This window comes from Pristiophorus japonicus, chromosome 3, assembly GCF_044704955.1.
Source record: "Pristiophorus japonicus isolate sPriJap1 chromosome 3, sPriJap1.hap1, whole genome shotgun sequence".
Lineage (NCBI taxonomy): Eukaryota > Metazoa > Chordata > Chondrichthyes > Pristiophoridae > Pristiophorus > Pristiophorus japonicus.
In genome coordinates, this window is record NC_091979.1 from 201,304,931 (window position 1) to 201,321,067 (window position 16,137).

Consider the following 16,137-nt stretch of genomic DNA (forward strand, 5'->3'; position numbering starts at 1 on the left):
GTATAAAAGGGGAAGCTCCACCCACCTTCATCACTTGAGGTCTTGGTAATAAAGGTAACTGATCACAGAGTGACCTTCTCTCAAGTATGGGCTTCGTGTGCATTTATACTCTATAGCAAGGACATATCATTGGCGACAAGAAACTGGGATTTAAACCACGCGAGCATGGTCACTAGCAGCACAGAAGAGAGGTACTGTGTTGGTGATGATTGGGACGACTTTATTGAGAGACTACAGCAAAGTTTTGTCACTAAGGAATGGTTGGGACAGGATTCGGCCGACAAACGCAGGGCTCATCTCCTGACGGTTTGTGGATCCAGAACGTACTCCCTGATGAAGGATCTTCTAGCGCCAGAGAAGCCGGCGGACAAGATGTTCGAAGAGCTCAGTAGGTTGATCGGGGAACGCCTTAAACCGGTGAGCAGCATGCACATGGTGAGACATCGGTTTTACACACACTGGTGGCGAGAAGGGCAAAGCGTTCCAGACTTCGTGGCAGACCTCCGGCGACTGGCGAGCCTATGTAAGTTCCCAGATGCATGCAGAGCGGTGATGCTGCGAGACTTTTTTATTGAGGGCATCGGGCACGCTGGGGTTTTCAGGAAACTGATTGAGACCAAAGACTTGACCTTGGAAGTGGTGGCTCTGATAGCCCAGACATTTATCTCAGGGGAGGAAGAGACCAGAATGATGCATGTCAAAAATCTTGGCTCAAATGCAGCAAACAACCAGGGAGTCAACATTGTTAATGCGGCACACAGTTCTATAGGCAGACAAGGGCAATCGGATATGCCCCAGCATGTAGTCGAACCCAAAGGGGGGAATTCAACAGAGAGAATGGCTAGCTGAACGGCGATTCATGCCATCGCAATGGACAATGCGGCTAGTAATGGGGCCATTAACACCTGTTAATGGTGCGCTTAAGGACAGTTACAGGGACAGTCAGAGATGATCGACTGGTAATGGACCTTTTGTTTCCAACAATGGGGCCTCCAGCTCATGCTGGAGGTGTGGAGGCAAACACCCAGCCAGAGCTTGCAGGTATCAGCAATATACCTGCAGAAACTGCAACGTCAGCGGTCACTTGACGTTTATGTGCAGGAAGCCTGCAGCCAGGTTGATGTACGAGGAGGATGGGCCCAATGTAAGCCCTACGAGGCCAAATGAATACAGGGGGAAATGGCTGGAAGCTGAAGTTCAGCGCGTTCATGTGGGGCACATATACAGTTCATATACCAGGACGCCACCAATAATGATGAAAGTGCTCCTCAATGGCATCCCAGTATTAATGGAGCTAGACACGGGGGCCAGCCAGTGCCTGATGAGTATCAAACAGTTCAAAAGGTTGTGGGTGTCGAAGGCCAGGAGGCCAAAATTATTGCCGATTGACGCACAGCTACGGACATATACAAAGGAGATCATTCTGGTGCTAGGCAGCGGCACAAAGATTTGGAGAACAGGTTGCCACCCTGGATTGTCCCGGAGGACGGTCCAGCACTACTGGGGAGGAGTTGGCTGGTTGTCATGAACTGGAAATGGGGCGATGTCAATGCAATTTCTTCTGTGGAGCGAGTATCATGCTCACAGGTCCTGGACAAATTTGACTCATTATTTCAACCCAGCATTGAAACTTTCATGGGGGCCAAGGTAGTAATTCACATAAACCCGGATGCCAGGCCAGTACACCACAAGGCCAGAGCGGTGCCGAACGTGATGCGGGAAAAGATAGAATGCGAATTGGACCGCCTGCTGAGGGAAGGCATCATCTTGCCAGTCGAATTCAGTGACTGGGCGAGTCCGATTGTGCCGGTGCTCAAGGCGGATGGGTCGGTCAGGATATGTGGCGATTACAAGGCCACCATCAATCGAGTGACACTCCAAGACCAGTACCCGCTACTGAGAGCGGAGGACCTCTTTGCGACGCTATCCGGTGGCAAACTTTTTTCACAATTGGACGTGACCTCAGCTTACATGACCCAGGAGCTGGTGAGTGAGTCGAAGAAGCTGACCATCATCATGACACACAAGGGCTTGTTTGAGTATAACAGATGTCTGTTCGGGATTCATTCGGCCGTCGCGATTTTTCAGCGAAATATGGAAAGCCTCCTCAAGTCGATTCCAAGGACGGTGGTTTTTCAAGACGACATCCTCATCACGGGTCGTGATACTGAAGAACACCTCCACAACCTGGAGAAGGTGCAACGCAGACTGGACCGGCTAAGGCTGCGACTGAAAAAGGCGATGTGCGTCTTCTTAGCTCCAGAGGTAGAATTCCTGGGGAGGATGATAGCAACAGACGGGATCAGACCCACTGCATCCAAAATGGAAGCGATCCAGAGAGCACTGCAGACCCCGTAACACAACGGAGCTGCGTTTGGGTCTGGGGGGAAAGCCAGGAAAAGACTTTTGATAGAGCACGCAATTTGTTATGCTCCAACAAACTGTTAATGTTATATGACCTGTGTAAGAAACTTGTTTTAACGTGCGATCCTTCATCCCATGGGTTCGGGTGTGTGTTGAAGCATGTGAATGCCAATGGTCAGTTACAGCCGGTAGCTTATGCCTCCAGAAGTCTGTCCCAGGCAGAAAGGGGCTATGGGATGGTAGAAAAGGAAGCGCTAGCATGTGTATATGCAGTAAAAAAAATGCACCAGTACCTGTTTGGCAGGAAATTTGAGCTGGAGACAGATCACAAACCCCTAACGTCCCTTTTGGCCGACAACAAGGCCATAAATGCGAATGCATCGGCCCGCATACAGAGGTGGGCACTCACGTTAGCCGCCTATGACTACACAGACCGGGCACTGAAAACTGCGCCGATGAACTCAGCAGGCTCCCACTAGCCGCCACTGAGGGGGCAACTGAGCATGATGCTGACATGGTCATAGCTGTTGAAGCTTTCGAAAGCGAAGGCTCACCTGTGACAGCCCATCAGGTTAAAGTCTGGACAAATAAAGACACGCTACTGTCTTTAGTTAGAAATGTGTCCTGAATGGAGACTGGGCAGCCACATACGGGGCATGCCCTGAGGAATTTAAATAGTTTCATAGGCGCAGGGATGAACTCTTCATTCAGGCCGATTACCTACTGTGGGGAAACCGAGTAGTCATGCCCCAGATGGGCAGAGAGGTGTTTATCAGAGAACTTCACAATGAGCACCCGGGCATTGTCACGATGAAGGTAATTGCCAGGTCACACATTTGGTGGCCAGGGATAGATGCAGACCTGGAACTTTGTGTTCGCAGGTGCAACACGTGTGCCCAGCTGGGCAATGCACCCAGGGAAGCCCCCCCTTAGCCCCTGGTCCTGGCTCGCCAAGCCATGGTCACGCATCCATGTGGACTACGCAGGTCCTTTCATGGGAAAAATGTTTTTGGTTGTAGTAGACGCTGACTCCAAATGGATTGAGTGTGCCCTTTTAAATTCAAGTACATCCTCTGCCATGGTAGAAAGTCTACAGGCAATGTTCGCCACCCACAGTCTACTGGATGTCTTGGTCAGCGACAATGGCCCGTGCTTCACAAGCACTGAATTCCAGGACTTCATGGCAGGCAATGGAATCAACCATGTCAGAACGGCACCGTTCAAGCCGGCCTCAAACGGCCAGGCGGAACGAGCAGTGCAGATAATCAAACAGGGGATGCTCAGAATCCAAGGGGGTTCCCTACAAAGCCGCTTATCAAGTCTCTTGTTGGCCAATAGATCCCGACCACACTCGCTCACAGGGGTTCCACCCTCAGAGCTGCTAATGAAAAGGACACTCAAAACCAGGTTATCCCTTATACGTCCCACTATGAAAGAAATTGTTGAGAGCAGGCGTCAGTCACAATGTGACTACCATGTCAGGAATGTGAGGGCGCGATGTATTGATGTCAATGACCCTGTTTTTGTCCTTAATTAAGCTGCAGGGCCCAAATAGCTTGCAGGCACTGTGATTGCCAAAGAGGGGAATAGGGTTTTGGTAGTTAAACTTACCAATGGACAAATCTGCCGCAAACACGTGGAGCAAACTAAAAGGAGCTTCAGCAACCCCATAGATGAAGCAGAGGAAGAACACGACGTAGAGTTTACTCCACCACAGGTGACCGAACACCAGAACCAAGTGGAGGAGAGCCCAGTCACTGTGGGCAGTCCGGACAGGCCTGAGCCACCGCAAACAGCAGACACTCAGACCAGCGTCCAACAACCGGAGACCCAACTCATGCGCTCTACAAGGTAGCGTAAACCACCAAAGAGACTTAACCTGTGATCCCAATAAGACTTTGGGGGGGGGAGGTGATGTCATGTATTCAACTATCATTATTACCCATGTCTAAGCTGACCTAAGTTGTACACCTTGAGAACATTGACCACAAGGGGGTGAACTTGTGGGAGACACTCCTAACCTGGACTTTCAGGTATAAAAGGGGAAGCTCCACCCACCTTCATCACTTGAGGTCTTGGTAATAAAGGTAACTGGTCACAGAGTGACCTTCTCTCAAGTATGAACCTCGTGTGCATTTATACTGTATAGTAAGGACATATCAGAAGCAGTGCCGCAAAAACGTCAATGCCGGGGCACTTAAAGACCCAGCTAAGAGAGACCTATACAGCCAGTGCCTCACAGCTAACCTGGCATGCCTTGATGACCCTGAGATGCTGAATGTCCACAGTGTTTGGTCTGCCTTCCAGGTCGCCATAACCAGTGCCTGTGAAAAGACACTCGGTCACTCAACCAGAAAACACCAAGACTGGTTTGATGAGAATGATCAGGAGATCCAAGAACTAATAAATCGCAATCGCAGAGCATTTCTGAGCCTCAAGCAACAACGCAACTCGGAAGCAGCAAAGCAACATTACGGGCGGCTCAAGGCTGAGGTCCAACAAAAAACCCAGGCCTAAAGAGCAGATGGTGGATGGAGTAAGTACAGGGGATACAACATCTGGCCAACAGCCATGCAGGGAGGGAAACAAAATGGAGACAGAAGCAAAAGACAGAAAGGAGATGAGTAAAAGTGGAGAGCAGAGAAACCCAAGGCAAAAAACAGAAAGGGCCACTGTACAGCAAAATTCTAAAGGGTCAAAGTGTAATAAAAAGGCAAGCATGAAAGCTCTGTGCCTCAATGCAAGGAGTATTCGGAACCCAGGAGAGGGCTCTGAGCTAGTTAGAGTGGGTGAGAGCTCAGATGAACAGGACCCCAAGAAAGAATGCAAAAGGCAGGAGGCAACAGAGCAGAGTAGCACTGGGGTAAGTATAAACCACAAGGTGATAGGAAGGGACAATATGTATGAATACAAAGGGGCTGCAGGAGAGGTCAAAACTAAAAATCATGTTTTAAAAACTAGTATTAAAACACTCTACCTAAACACACGCAGCATTCGAAATAAAGTAAATGAGTTGGCGGCACAAATCATTACAAATGGGTATGATTTGATGGCCATTATAGAAACGTGGTTGCAGGGTGGCCAAGACTGGAAATTAAACATACAGGGGTATCTGACAATTTGGATAGATAGACCAGATGGGAAAGGAGGTGGGGTAGCTCTGTTAATAAAGAATGATATCAGGGCAGTTGTGAGAGACGATATTGGCTCTAATGAACAAAATGTTGAATCATTGTGGGTGGAGATTAGAGATAATAAGGGGAAAAAGTCACTGGTGGGTGTAGTTTATAGGCCCCCAAATAATAACTTCATGGTGGGGCGGGCAATAATCAAGGGAATAATGGAGGCATGTGAAAAAGGAATGGCAGTAATCATGGGGGGATTTTAACCTACATATCGATTGGTCAAATCAAATCGCACAGGGTAGCCTTGAGGAGGAATTCATGAATGCATACGGGATTGTTTCTTAGAACAGTATATTACAGAACCTACAAGGGAGCAAGCTATCTTAGATCTGGTCCTGTGTAATGAGACAGGAATAATAAACGATCTTCTAGATAAAGGTCCTCTCGGAATGTGTGATCACAGCATGGTTGAATTTGTAATACAGATTGAGGGTGAGGAAGTAGTATCTCAAACGAGCGTACTGTGCTTAAACAAAGGGGACTACAGTGGGATGAGGGCAGAGTTAGCTAAAGTAGACTGTGAACACAGACTAAATGGTGGTACAATTGAGGAACAGTGGAGGACTTTTAAGGAGCTCTTTCATCGTGCTCAACAAAAATATATTTCAGTAAAAAAGAAGGGCGGTAAGAGAAGGGGTAACCAGTCGTGGATAACCAAGGAAATAAAGGAGAGTATCAAATTAAAAACCAATGCGTATAAGGTGGCCAAGGTTAGTGGGAAAATAGAAGATTGGGAAAATTTTAAACAACAGCAAAGAATGACTAAGAAAGCAATAAAGAAAGGAAAGATAGATTACGAAAGTAAACTTGCGCAAAACATAAAAACAGATGGTAAAAGCTTTTACCGATATATAAAACAGAAAAGAGTGACTAAAGTAAATGTTGGTCCCTTAGAAGATGAGAAGGGGGATTTAATAATGGGAAATGTGGAAATGGCTGAGACCTTAAACAATTATTTTGCTTCGGTCTTCATAGTGGAAGTCACAAAAACCATGCCAAAAATTGCTGGTCACGGGAATGTGGGAAGGGAGGACCTTGAGATAATCACTATCACTAGGGGGGTAGTGCTGGACAGGCTAATAGGACTGAAGGTAGACAAGTCCCCTGGTCCTGATGAAATGCATCCCAGGGTATTAAAAGAGATGGCGGAAGTTATAGCAGATGCATTTGTTATAATCTACCAAAATTCTCTGGATTCTGGGGAGGTACCAGCGGATTGGAAAGCAGCTAATGTAATGCCTCTGTTTAAAAAAGGGGGCAGACAAAAGGCAGGTAACTATCGGCCGGTTAGTTTAACATCTGTAGTGGAGAAAATGCTTGAAGCTATCATTAAGGAAGAAATAGCGGGACATCTTGATAGGAATAGTGCAATCAAGCAGACGCAACATGGATTCATGAAGGGGAAATCACGTTTAACTAATTTACTGGAATTCTTTGAGGATATAACGAGCATGGTGGATAGAGGTGTACCGATGGATGTGGTGTATTTAGATTTTCAAAAGGCATTTAATAAGGTGCCACCCAAAAGGTTACTGCAGAAGATAAAGGTATGCGGAGTCAGAGTAAATGTATTAGCATGAATAGGGAATTGGCCTGCTAACAGAAAGCAGAGAGTCGGGATAAATGGGTCCTTTTCGGGTTGGAAATCGGTGGTTAGTGGTGTGCCACAGGGATCGGTGCTGGGACCACAACTGTTTACAATATACATAGATGACCTGGAAGAGGGAACAGAGTGTAGTGAAATAAAATTTGCAGATGACACAAAGATTAGTGGGAAAGCGGGTTGTGTAGAGGACACAGAGAGGCTGCAAAGAGATTTAGATAGGTTAAGCGAATGGGCTAAGTTTTGGCAGATGGAATACAATGTCAGAAAATGTGAGGTCATCCACCTTGGGAAAAAAAACAGTAAAAGGGAATATTATTTGAATGGGGAGAAATTACAACATGCTGCAGTGCAGAGGAACCTGGGGGTCCTTGTGCATGAATCCCAAAAAACTTAGTTCTCAGGTACAGCAGGTAATCAGGAAGGTGAATGGAATGTTGGCCTTCATTGCAAGAGGGATGGAGTACAAAAGCAGGGAGGTCCTGCTGCAACTGTATAGGGTATTGGTGAGGCCGCACCTGGAGTACTGCGTGCAGTTTTGGTCACCTTACTTAAGGAAGGATGTACTAGCTTTGGAGGGGGTACAGAGACGATTCACTAGGCTGATTCCAGAGATGAGGGGGTTACCTTATGATGATACATTGAGTAGACTCGGTCTTTACTCGTTGGAGTTCAGAAGGATGAGGGGTGATCTTATCGAAACATTTAAAAAAAATGAAAGGGATAGACAAGATAGAGGCAGAGAGGTTGTTTCCACTGGTCGGGGAGACTCGAACTAGGGGGCACAGCCTCAAAATACGGGGGAGCCAATTTAAAACCGAGTTAAGAAGGAATTTCTTCTCCCAGAGGGTTGTGAATCTGTGGAATTCTCTGCCCAATGAAGCAGTTGAGGCGAGCTAATTGAATGTATTCAAATCACAGATAGATAGATTTTGAACCAATAAGGGAATTAAGGGTTACGGGGAGCGGATGGGTAAGTGTAACTGAGCCCACGGCCAGATCAGCCATGATCTTGTTGAATGGCAGAGCAGGCTCGAGGGGCTAGATGGCCTACTCCTGTTCCTAATTGTTATAGGGGAATAGATAGGCGTTTCTGCGGCCGCAACCGAGACTCCAGGATGGTATGTTGCCTCCCTGGTGCAAGGGTCAAGGATCAAGGATGTCTCGGAGCGGGTGCAGGACATTCTAAAAAGGGAGGGAGATCAGCCAATTGTCGTGGTGCACATTGGTACCAACGACATAGGTAAAAAAAGGGATGAGGTCCTACGAAACGAATTTAAGGAGCTAGGAGCTAAATTAAAAAGTAGGACCTCAAAAGTAGTAATCTCAGGATTGCTACCAGTGCCACGTGATAGTCAGAGTAGGAATCGCAGGATAGTGCAGATGAATACGTGGCTTGAGCAGTGGTGCAACAGGGAGGGATTCAAATTCCTGGGGCATTGGAACCGGTTCTGGGGGAGGTGGGACCAGTACAAACCGGACGGTCTGCACCTGGGCAGGACCAGAACCAATGTCCTCGGGGGAGTGTTTGCTAGTGCTGTTGGGGAGGATTTAAACTAATATGGCAGGGGGATGGGAACCAATGCAGGGAGACAGAGGGAAACAAAAAGGAGGCAAAAGCAAAAGACAGACAGGAGATGAGGAAAAGTGGAGGGCAGAGAAACCCAAGGCAAAGAACAAAAAGGGCCATTGTACAGCAAAATTCTAAAAGGCCAAAGGGTGTTAAAAAAACAAGCCTGAAGGCTTTGTGTCTTAATGCAAGGAGTATCCGCAATAAGGTGGATGAATTAACTGTGCAAATAGATGTTAACATATATGATGTGATTGGGATTACGGAGACGTGGCTCCAGGATGATCAGGGCTGGGAACTCAACATCCAGGGGTATTCAACATTCAGGAAAGATAGAATAAAAGGAAAAGGAGGTGGGGTAGCATTGCTGGTTAAGGAGGAAATTAAGGCAATAGTTCGGAAGGACATTAGCTTGGATGATTTGGAATCTATATGGGTAGAGCTGCAGAATACCAAAGGGCAAAAAACGTTAGTGGGAGTTGTGTACAGACCTCCAAACAGTAGTAGTGATGTTGGGGAGGGCATCAAACATGAAATTATGGGTGCGTGCAATAAAGGTGCAGCAGTTATAATGGGTGACTTTAATATGCACATAGATTGGGTTAACCAAACTGGAAGCAATACGGTGGAGGAGGATTTCCTGGAGTGCATAAGGGATGGTTTTTTAGACCAATATGTCGAGGAACCAACTAGGGGGGAGGCCATCTTAGACTGGGTGTTGTGTAATGAGAGAGGATTAATTAGCAATGTCGTTGTGCGAGGCCCCTTGGGGAAGAGTGACCATAATATGGTGGAATTCTGCATTAGGATGGAGAATGAAACAGTTAATTCAGAGACCATGGTCCAGAACTTAAAGAAGGGTAACTTTGAAGGTATGAGGCGTGAATTGGCTAGGATAGATTGGCGAATGATACTGAAGGGGTTGACTGTGGATGGGCAATGCCAGACATTTAGAGACCGCATGGATGAACTACAACAATTGTACATTTCTGTCTGGCGTAAAAATAAAAAAGGGAAGGTGGCTCAACCGTTGCTATCTAGGGAAATCAGGGATAGTATTTTAAAGCCAAGGAAGTGCCATGCAAATTGGCCAGAAATAGCAGCGAACCCAGGGACTGGGAGAAATTTAGAACTCAGCAGAGGAGGACAAAGGGTTTGATTAGGGCAGGGAAAATGGAGTACGAGAAGAAGCTTGCAGGGAACATTAAGACGGATTGCAAAAGTTTCTATAGATATGTAAAGAGAAAAAGGTTAGTAAAGACAAACGTAGGTCCCCTGCAGTCAGAATCAGGGGAAGTCATAACGGGGAACAAAGAAATGGCGAACCAATTGAACAAGTACTTTGGTTCGGTATTCACTGAGGAGGACACAAACAACCTTCCGGATATAAAAGGGGTCGGAGGGTCTAGTAAGGAGGAGGAACTGAGGGAAATCCTTATTAGTCGGGAAATTGTGTTGGGGAAATTGATGGGATTGAAGGCCGATAAATCCCCAGGGCCTGATGGACTGCATCCCAGAGTACTTAAGGAGGTGGCCTTGGAAATAGTGGATGCATTGACAGTCATTTTCCAACATTCCATTGACTCTGGATCAGTTCCTATGGAGTGGAGGGTAGCCAATGTAACCCCACTTTTTAAAAAAGGAGGGAGAGAGACAACAGGGAATTATAGACCGGCCAGCCTGACATCGGTAGTGGGTAAAATGATGGAATCAATAATTAAGGATGTCATAGCAGTGCATTTGGAAAGAGGTGATATGATAGGTCCAAGTCAGCATGGATTTGTGAAAGGGAAATCATGCTTGACAAATCTTCTGTAATTTTGTGAGGATGTTTCCAGTAGAGTGGACAAGGGAGAACCAGTTGATGTGGTATATTTGGACTTTCAGAAGGCTTTCGACAAGGTCCCACACAAGAGATTAATGTGCAAAGTTAAAGCACATGGGATTGGGGGTAGTGTGCTGACATGGATTGCGAACTGGTTGTCAGACAGGAAGCAAAGAGTAGGAGTAAATGGGGACTTTTCAGAATGGCAGGCAGTGACTAGTGGGGTACCGCAAGGTTCTGTGCTGGGGCCCCAGCTGTTTACACTGTACATTAATGATTTAGACGAGGGGATTAAATGTAGTATCTCCAAATTTGCAGATGACACTAAGTTGGGTGGCAGTGTGAGCTGCGAGGAGGATGCTATGAGGCTGCAGAGTGACTTGGATAGGTTAGGTGAGTGGGCAAATGCATGGCAGATGAAGTATAATGTGGATAAATGTGAGGTTATCCACTTTGGTGGTAAAAACAGAGAGACAGACTATTATCTGAATGGTGACAGATTAGGAAAAGGGGAGGTGCAAAGAGACCTGGGTGTCATGGTACATCAGTCATTGAAGGTTGGCATGCAGGTACAGCAGGCGGTTAAGAAAGCAAATGGCATGTTGGCCTTCATAGCGAGAGGATTTGAGTACAGGGGCAGGGAGGTGTTGCTACAGTTGTACAGGGCCTTGGTGAGGCCACACCTGGAGTATTGTGTACAGTTTTGGTCTCCTAACCTGAGGAAGGACATTCTTACTATTGAGGGAGTGCAGCGAAGGTTCACCAGACTGATTCCCGGGATGGCGGGACTGACCTATCAAGAAAGACTGGATCAACTGGGCTTGTATTCACTGGAGTTCAGAAGAATGAGAGGGGACCTCATAGAAACGTTTAAAATTCTGACGGTGTTAGACAGGTTAGATGCAGGAAGAATGTTCCCAATGTTGGGGAAGTCCAGAACCAGAGGACACAGTCTAAGGATAAGGGGTAAGCCATTTAGGACTGAGATGAGGAGGAATTTCTTCACCCAGAGAGTGGTGAACCTGTGGAATTCTCTACCACAGAAAGTAGTTGAGGCCAATTCACTAAATATATTCAAAAAGGAGTTAGATGAAGTCCTTACTACTAGGGGATTCAAGGGGTATGGTGAGAAAGCAGGAATGGGGTACTGAAGTTGCATGTTCAGCCATGAACTCATTGAATGGCGGTGCAGGCTAGAAGGGCCGAATGGCTTACTCCTGCAGCTATTTTCTATGTTTCTATGTTTCTATGTTCTTATGTTCTATGTTCTTTTGTGCAAGGATTCTTCATCGCAGTCAAGGTTGCCCACGGTCCAAACTCCCAAGGCCTCACCCCACTGCTGGCCAAGAACGGGGAAACACTAATCAAGGACACTGAGGTAGTCAGGGCCCGTTGGAAGGAGCACTTCGAAGATCTCCTCAATCGAGACTCTGCCTTCAACTCGAGTGTACTTGATTCCATCCCGCTGCATGTGACCCGCCACCACCTCAGTGAAACCCCAACGTTGTACGAGGTAGGAAAAGCCATAAGACAGCTCAAGAACAATAAGGCTATGGGAGCGGATGGAATCCCTGCTGAGGCGCTACAGTATGGCGGAGAGGCGCTGTTGGCGCGGATACATGTCCTCATCTCTCTCATTGGGAGGGAGGAGAGCATGCCAGGAGATCTCAGAGATGTAGTGATCGTGACCATCTTTAAAAAAGGGGACAAGTCCGACTGCGGCAATTACAGGGGAATCTCCCTGCTGTCAGCCACTGGGAAAGTTATCGCTAGAGTTCACCTCAACTGTCTTCTCCCTGTGGCCGAGGAGTTCCTCCCGGAGTCACAGTGCGGATTTCGCCCCCTACTTATGGGGCACAACAGACATGATCTTTGCAGCGCGACAGCTGCAGGAAAAGTACTGGGAGCAACGGCAGCACTTATACATGGCCTTTTTCGACTTTACAAAGGCCTTTGACACTGACAACCGCGAGGGTCTATGGAGCGTCCTCCGTTTCAAATGCCCCAAAAGTTTGTCAACATATTTCGCTTGCTCCACGATGACACGCAGGCCGTGATCCTTACCAACGGATCCATTACAGACCCAATCCACGTCCGGACCAGGGTCAAACAGGGCTGTGTCATCACCCCAACCCTCTTCTCAGTCTTCCTCGCTGCCATGCTCCACCTCACAGTTAGCAAGCTTCACGCTGAGTGGAACTAAACTACAGAACCAGCAGGAACCTGTTTAACCTACGCTGCCTCCAGGCCAGGTCCAAGATCATCCGAACCTCTGTCGTCGAGCTACAGAACACGGACGACGCCTGCGTCTGCGCACATTCTGAGGCTGAACTCCAGGATATAGTCGATGTATTTTCTGAGGCATACGAAAGCATGAGCCTTACACTAAGCATCCTTAAGACAAAGGTCCTCCACCAGCCCGTCCTCACCGCACAGCACTGCCCCCCCGGTCATCAAGATCCACGGCACTCGACAACGTGGACTATTTCCCATATCTTGGGAATCTCATATCAACAAAAGCAGACATTGATGCAGAGATTCAACATTGCCTCCAGTGCACCAGTGCAGTCTTCAGCCACCTAAGGAAAAGAGTGTTCAAAGACCAGACCCTCAAATCTATCACCAAGCTCATGGTCTACAGGGCTGTAGTAATACCCGCCCTCCTGTATGGCTCAGAGGCATGGACCATGTACAGTAGACACCTCAAGTCGCTGGAGATATATCACCAATGATGTCTCCGCAAGATCCTACAAATCCCCTGGGAGGACAGGCACACCAACATCAGCATCCTTATCCAGGCTAACATCCCCAGCATTGAAGCACTGACCACACTCGATCAGCTCTGCTGGGCAGGCCACATAGTTTGCATGCCAGACACGAGACTTCCAAAGCTGTGCTTTATGCGGAGCTCCTTCACGGTAAACGAGCCAAAGGTGGGCAGTGGAAACGTTACAAAGATACTCTCAAAACCTCCCTGATAGAGTGCGACATCACCACTGACACCTGGGAGTCCCTGGCCAAAGACCGCTCTAAGTGGAGAAAGTGCATCCGGGAGGGCGCTGAGCACTTCGAGTCTCAAAGCCGAGAGCGTGCAAAAATCAAGCACTGGCAGCCGAAAAAGTGGAAAGAGCATGCGGCAAACCAGTCCCACAAATCCCTTCTGTTAACGACTATCTGTCCCACCTGTGACAGAGTCTGTGGCTCTCGTATTGGACTGTTCAGCCACCAAAGAACTCACTTCAGGAGTGGAAGCAAGTCTTCCACGATTCCGAGGGACTGCCTATGATGATGACTATATCCCTTTGCAGATTTTTTGTCCTCCTCACAATTTGCTTTCCCACCCATCTTTGTATCATCAGCAAACTTGGTTACATTACACTCGGTCCCTTCATCAAAGTCATTAATATAGATTGTAAATAGTTGAGAACCCAGAAGCGATTCCTGCTGCACCCTACTAGTCACTGTTTGCCAACCGGAAAATGACCCATTTATCCCGACTCTCTGTTTTCTGTTAGTTAGCCAATCCTCTATCCATGCTAATATATTACCCCCAACCCCGTGAGCTTTTATCTTGTGCAGTAACCTCTTATGTGGCACTTTATCGAATGCCTTCTGGAAATCCAAATACACCACATCCACTGGTTCCCCATTATCCCTCTGCTCGTAACATCCTCAAAGAACTCCAGCAAATTTATCAAACATGATTTCCCTTTCATAAAACTATGCTGACTCTGCTTGATTGAATCATGCTTTTCCAAATGTCCCACTACTGCTTCCTTAATAATGGACTCCAGCATTTTCCCAACGACAGATGTTAGGCCTATGGTCTATAGTTTCCTGCTTTTTGTCTGCTTCCTTTTTTAAATAGGGGCGTTACATTTGCGGTTTTCCAATCTCCTGGGACGGCCCCAGAATTCAGGGAATTTTGGTAGGTTATTACCAATGCATCCACTGTCTCTGGAGCCACTTCTCTTAAGACCCTAGGATGTAAGCCATCAGGTCCAGAAGACAACTGATTACCTTGCTCTAAGTGTATTTATAAAACATCTTTGGATTTACCTTGATTTTACTTACCACAATTGATTCATGATCTCTCTTTGCTTTCCTAATTTTCCTTTTATTTTCACACTGCATTTTCTATACTCCTCTCGGGTTTCTGCAGTATTGAGCCATCGGTATCTGTCACAATCTTCCCTTTTTTTCTTTATCCTACCCTGTCTTCCCTTTGACATCCAGGGGACTCTAGATTTGTTAGTCCCACCCTTTTTTTTTTAAGGGAACATATTTGCTCTGAACCCTCAGGATCTCCTCCTTGAATGCCACCCACTGCTGACACTGATTTACCATCAGTCCACTTTGGCTAAATCACATCTCAGCTTAGTAAAATTGGCTTTCCCCCCAATTGTGAACTTTTATTCCTGGTATATCTTTGTCCCTTTACACAACTACCCTAAATCTAAATGAATTCTGATCACTAGCACCAAAATGCTCTCCCACTGATACCCCTTTCACCTGCCCAGCTTCATTCCCTAAAACTAAGTCCAGAACCGTCCCCTCCCTTGTTGGGTTTGCTCCATACTAGCTGAAAATGTTCTCCTGTATGCATTCTAGGAATTCTGCACCCTCTATACCTTTCACAGTAATTCTATCCCAGTTCATATTAGGGTAGTTGAAATCCTGTACTATTACTGCCCTATCATTTTTGCACTTCTCAGAAAATTGGCTACACATTTGCTCTTCTATCTCCCTCTGACTTTTTGGGGGTCTATAGTACACTCCCAGTAGTATGATCGTCCCTTTTTTGTTCTTCAATTCAACCCATATGGCCTTGTTTCGTTGACCCTTCTAACATCTCATCCCTTCTCACAGTTGTAATTGTTTTCTTAATCAATACTGTGACCCCTCTTCTTTTTTTATCCCCCCCGCTATCCCATCTGAAAATCCTGTAATCAGCAGAGCTGGTCTCCAGTCATCTTGGTTAACCCTTGCCACTGGACCAAGACCTAGCTCTGTCAAGCCCGTGTGATGGCTGGTGTGCAACGGTCACCCCACGTTAAAAATTCCACGCACAGGCATCTTCCATCCTTCAGGATGTAGTTCGGGTTCTTCTTTCGAAACTCCTGTGAACTCATCCTTTTTTTTGGCGTGGAAGCAAGTCATCTTCATTTCGAGGGACTGCCTATGATGATGAACCTAGAATGTTGAGCTGCTGTACCTGCCCTTCTTTCAGCCATGTCTCAGTAATAGCTACAATATCCTACTCCCAAGTGTCTATCTGAGCTCTCAGCTCATCTGCTTTATTCCCTAGACTCCTTGCATTGAAGTATATACCATTAAGCACTGCCAAATTCTCTTGTTGTCTATTTTCTAGCCTTTGTTTCCTCTGCCTTCCAAATTCACTTTCTAATTTTCCAATTCCAGCTTTGCTTCCCTTCCTTCTGAATCTACTCTCAGTTTCCCAACCCCCGTAGAAGCTAGTTTAAACCCTACCCAATAGCACCAGCAACCGCGCCCGCCCCCCTGCAAGGATACTGGTCCCAGCTCTGTTGAGGTGCAACCCGTCGGCATGTACAGGTCCCACCTCCCCCAG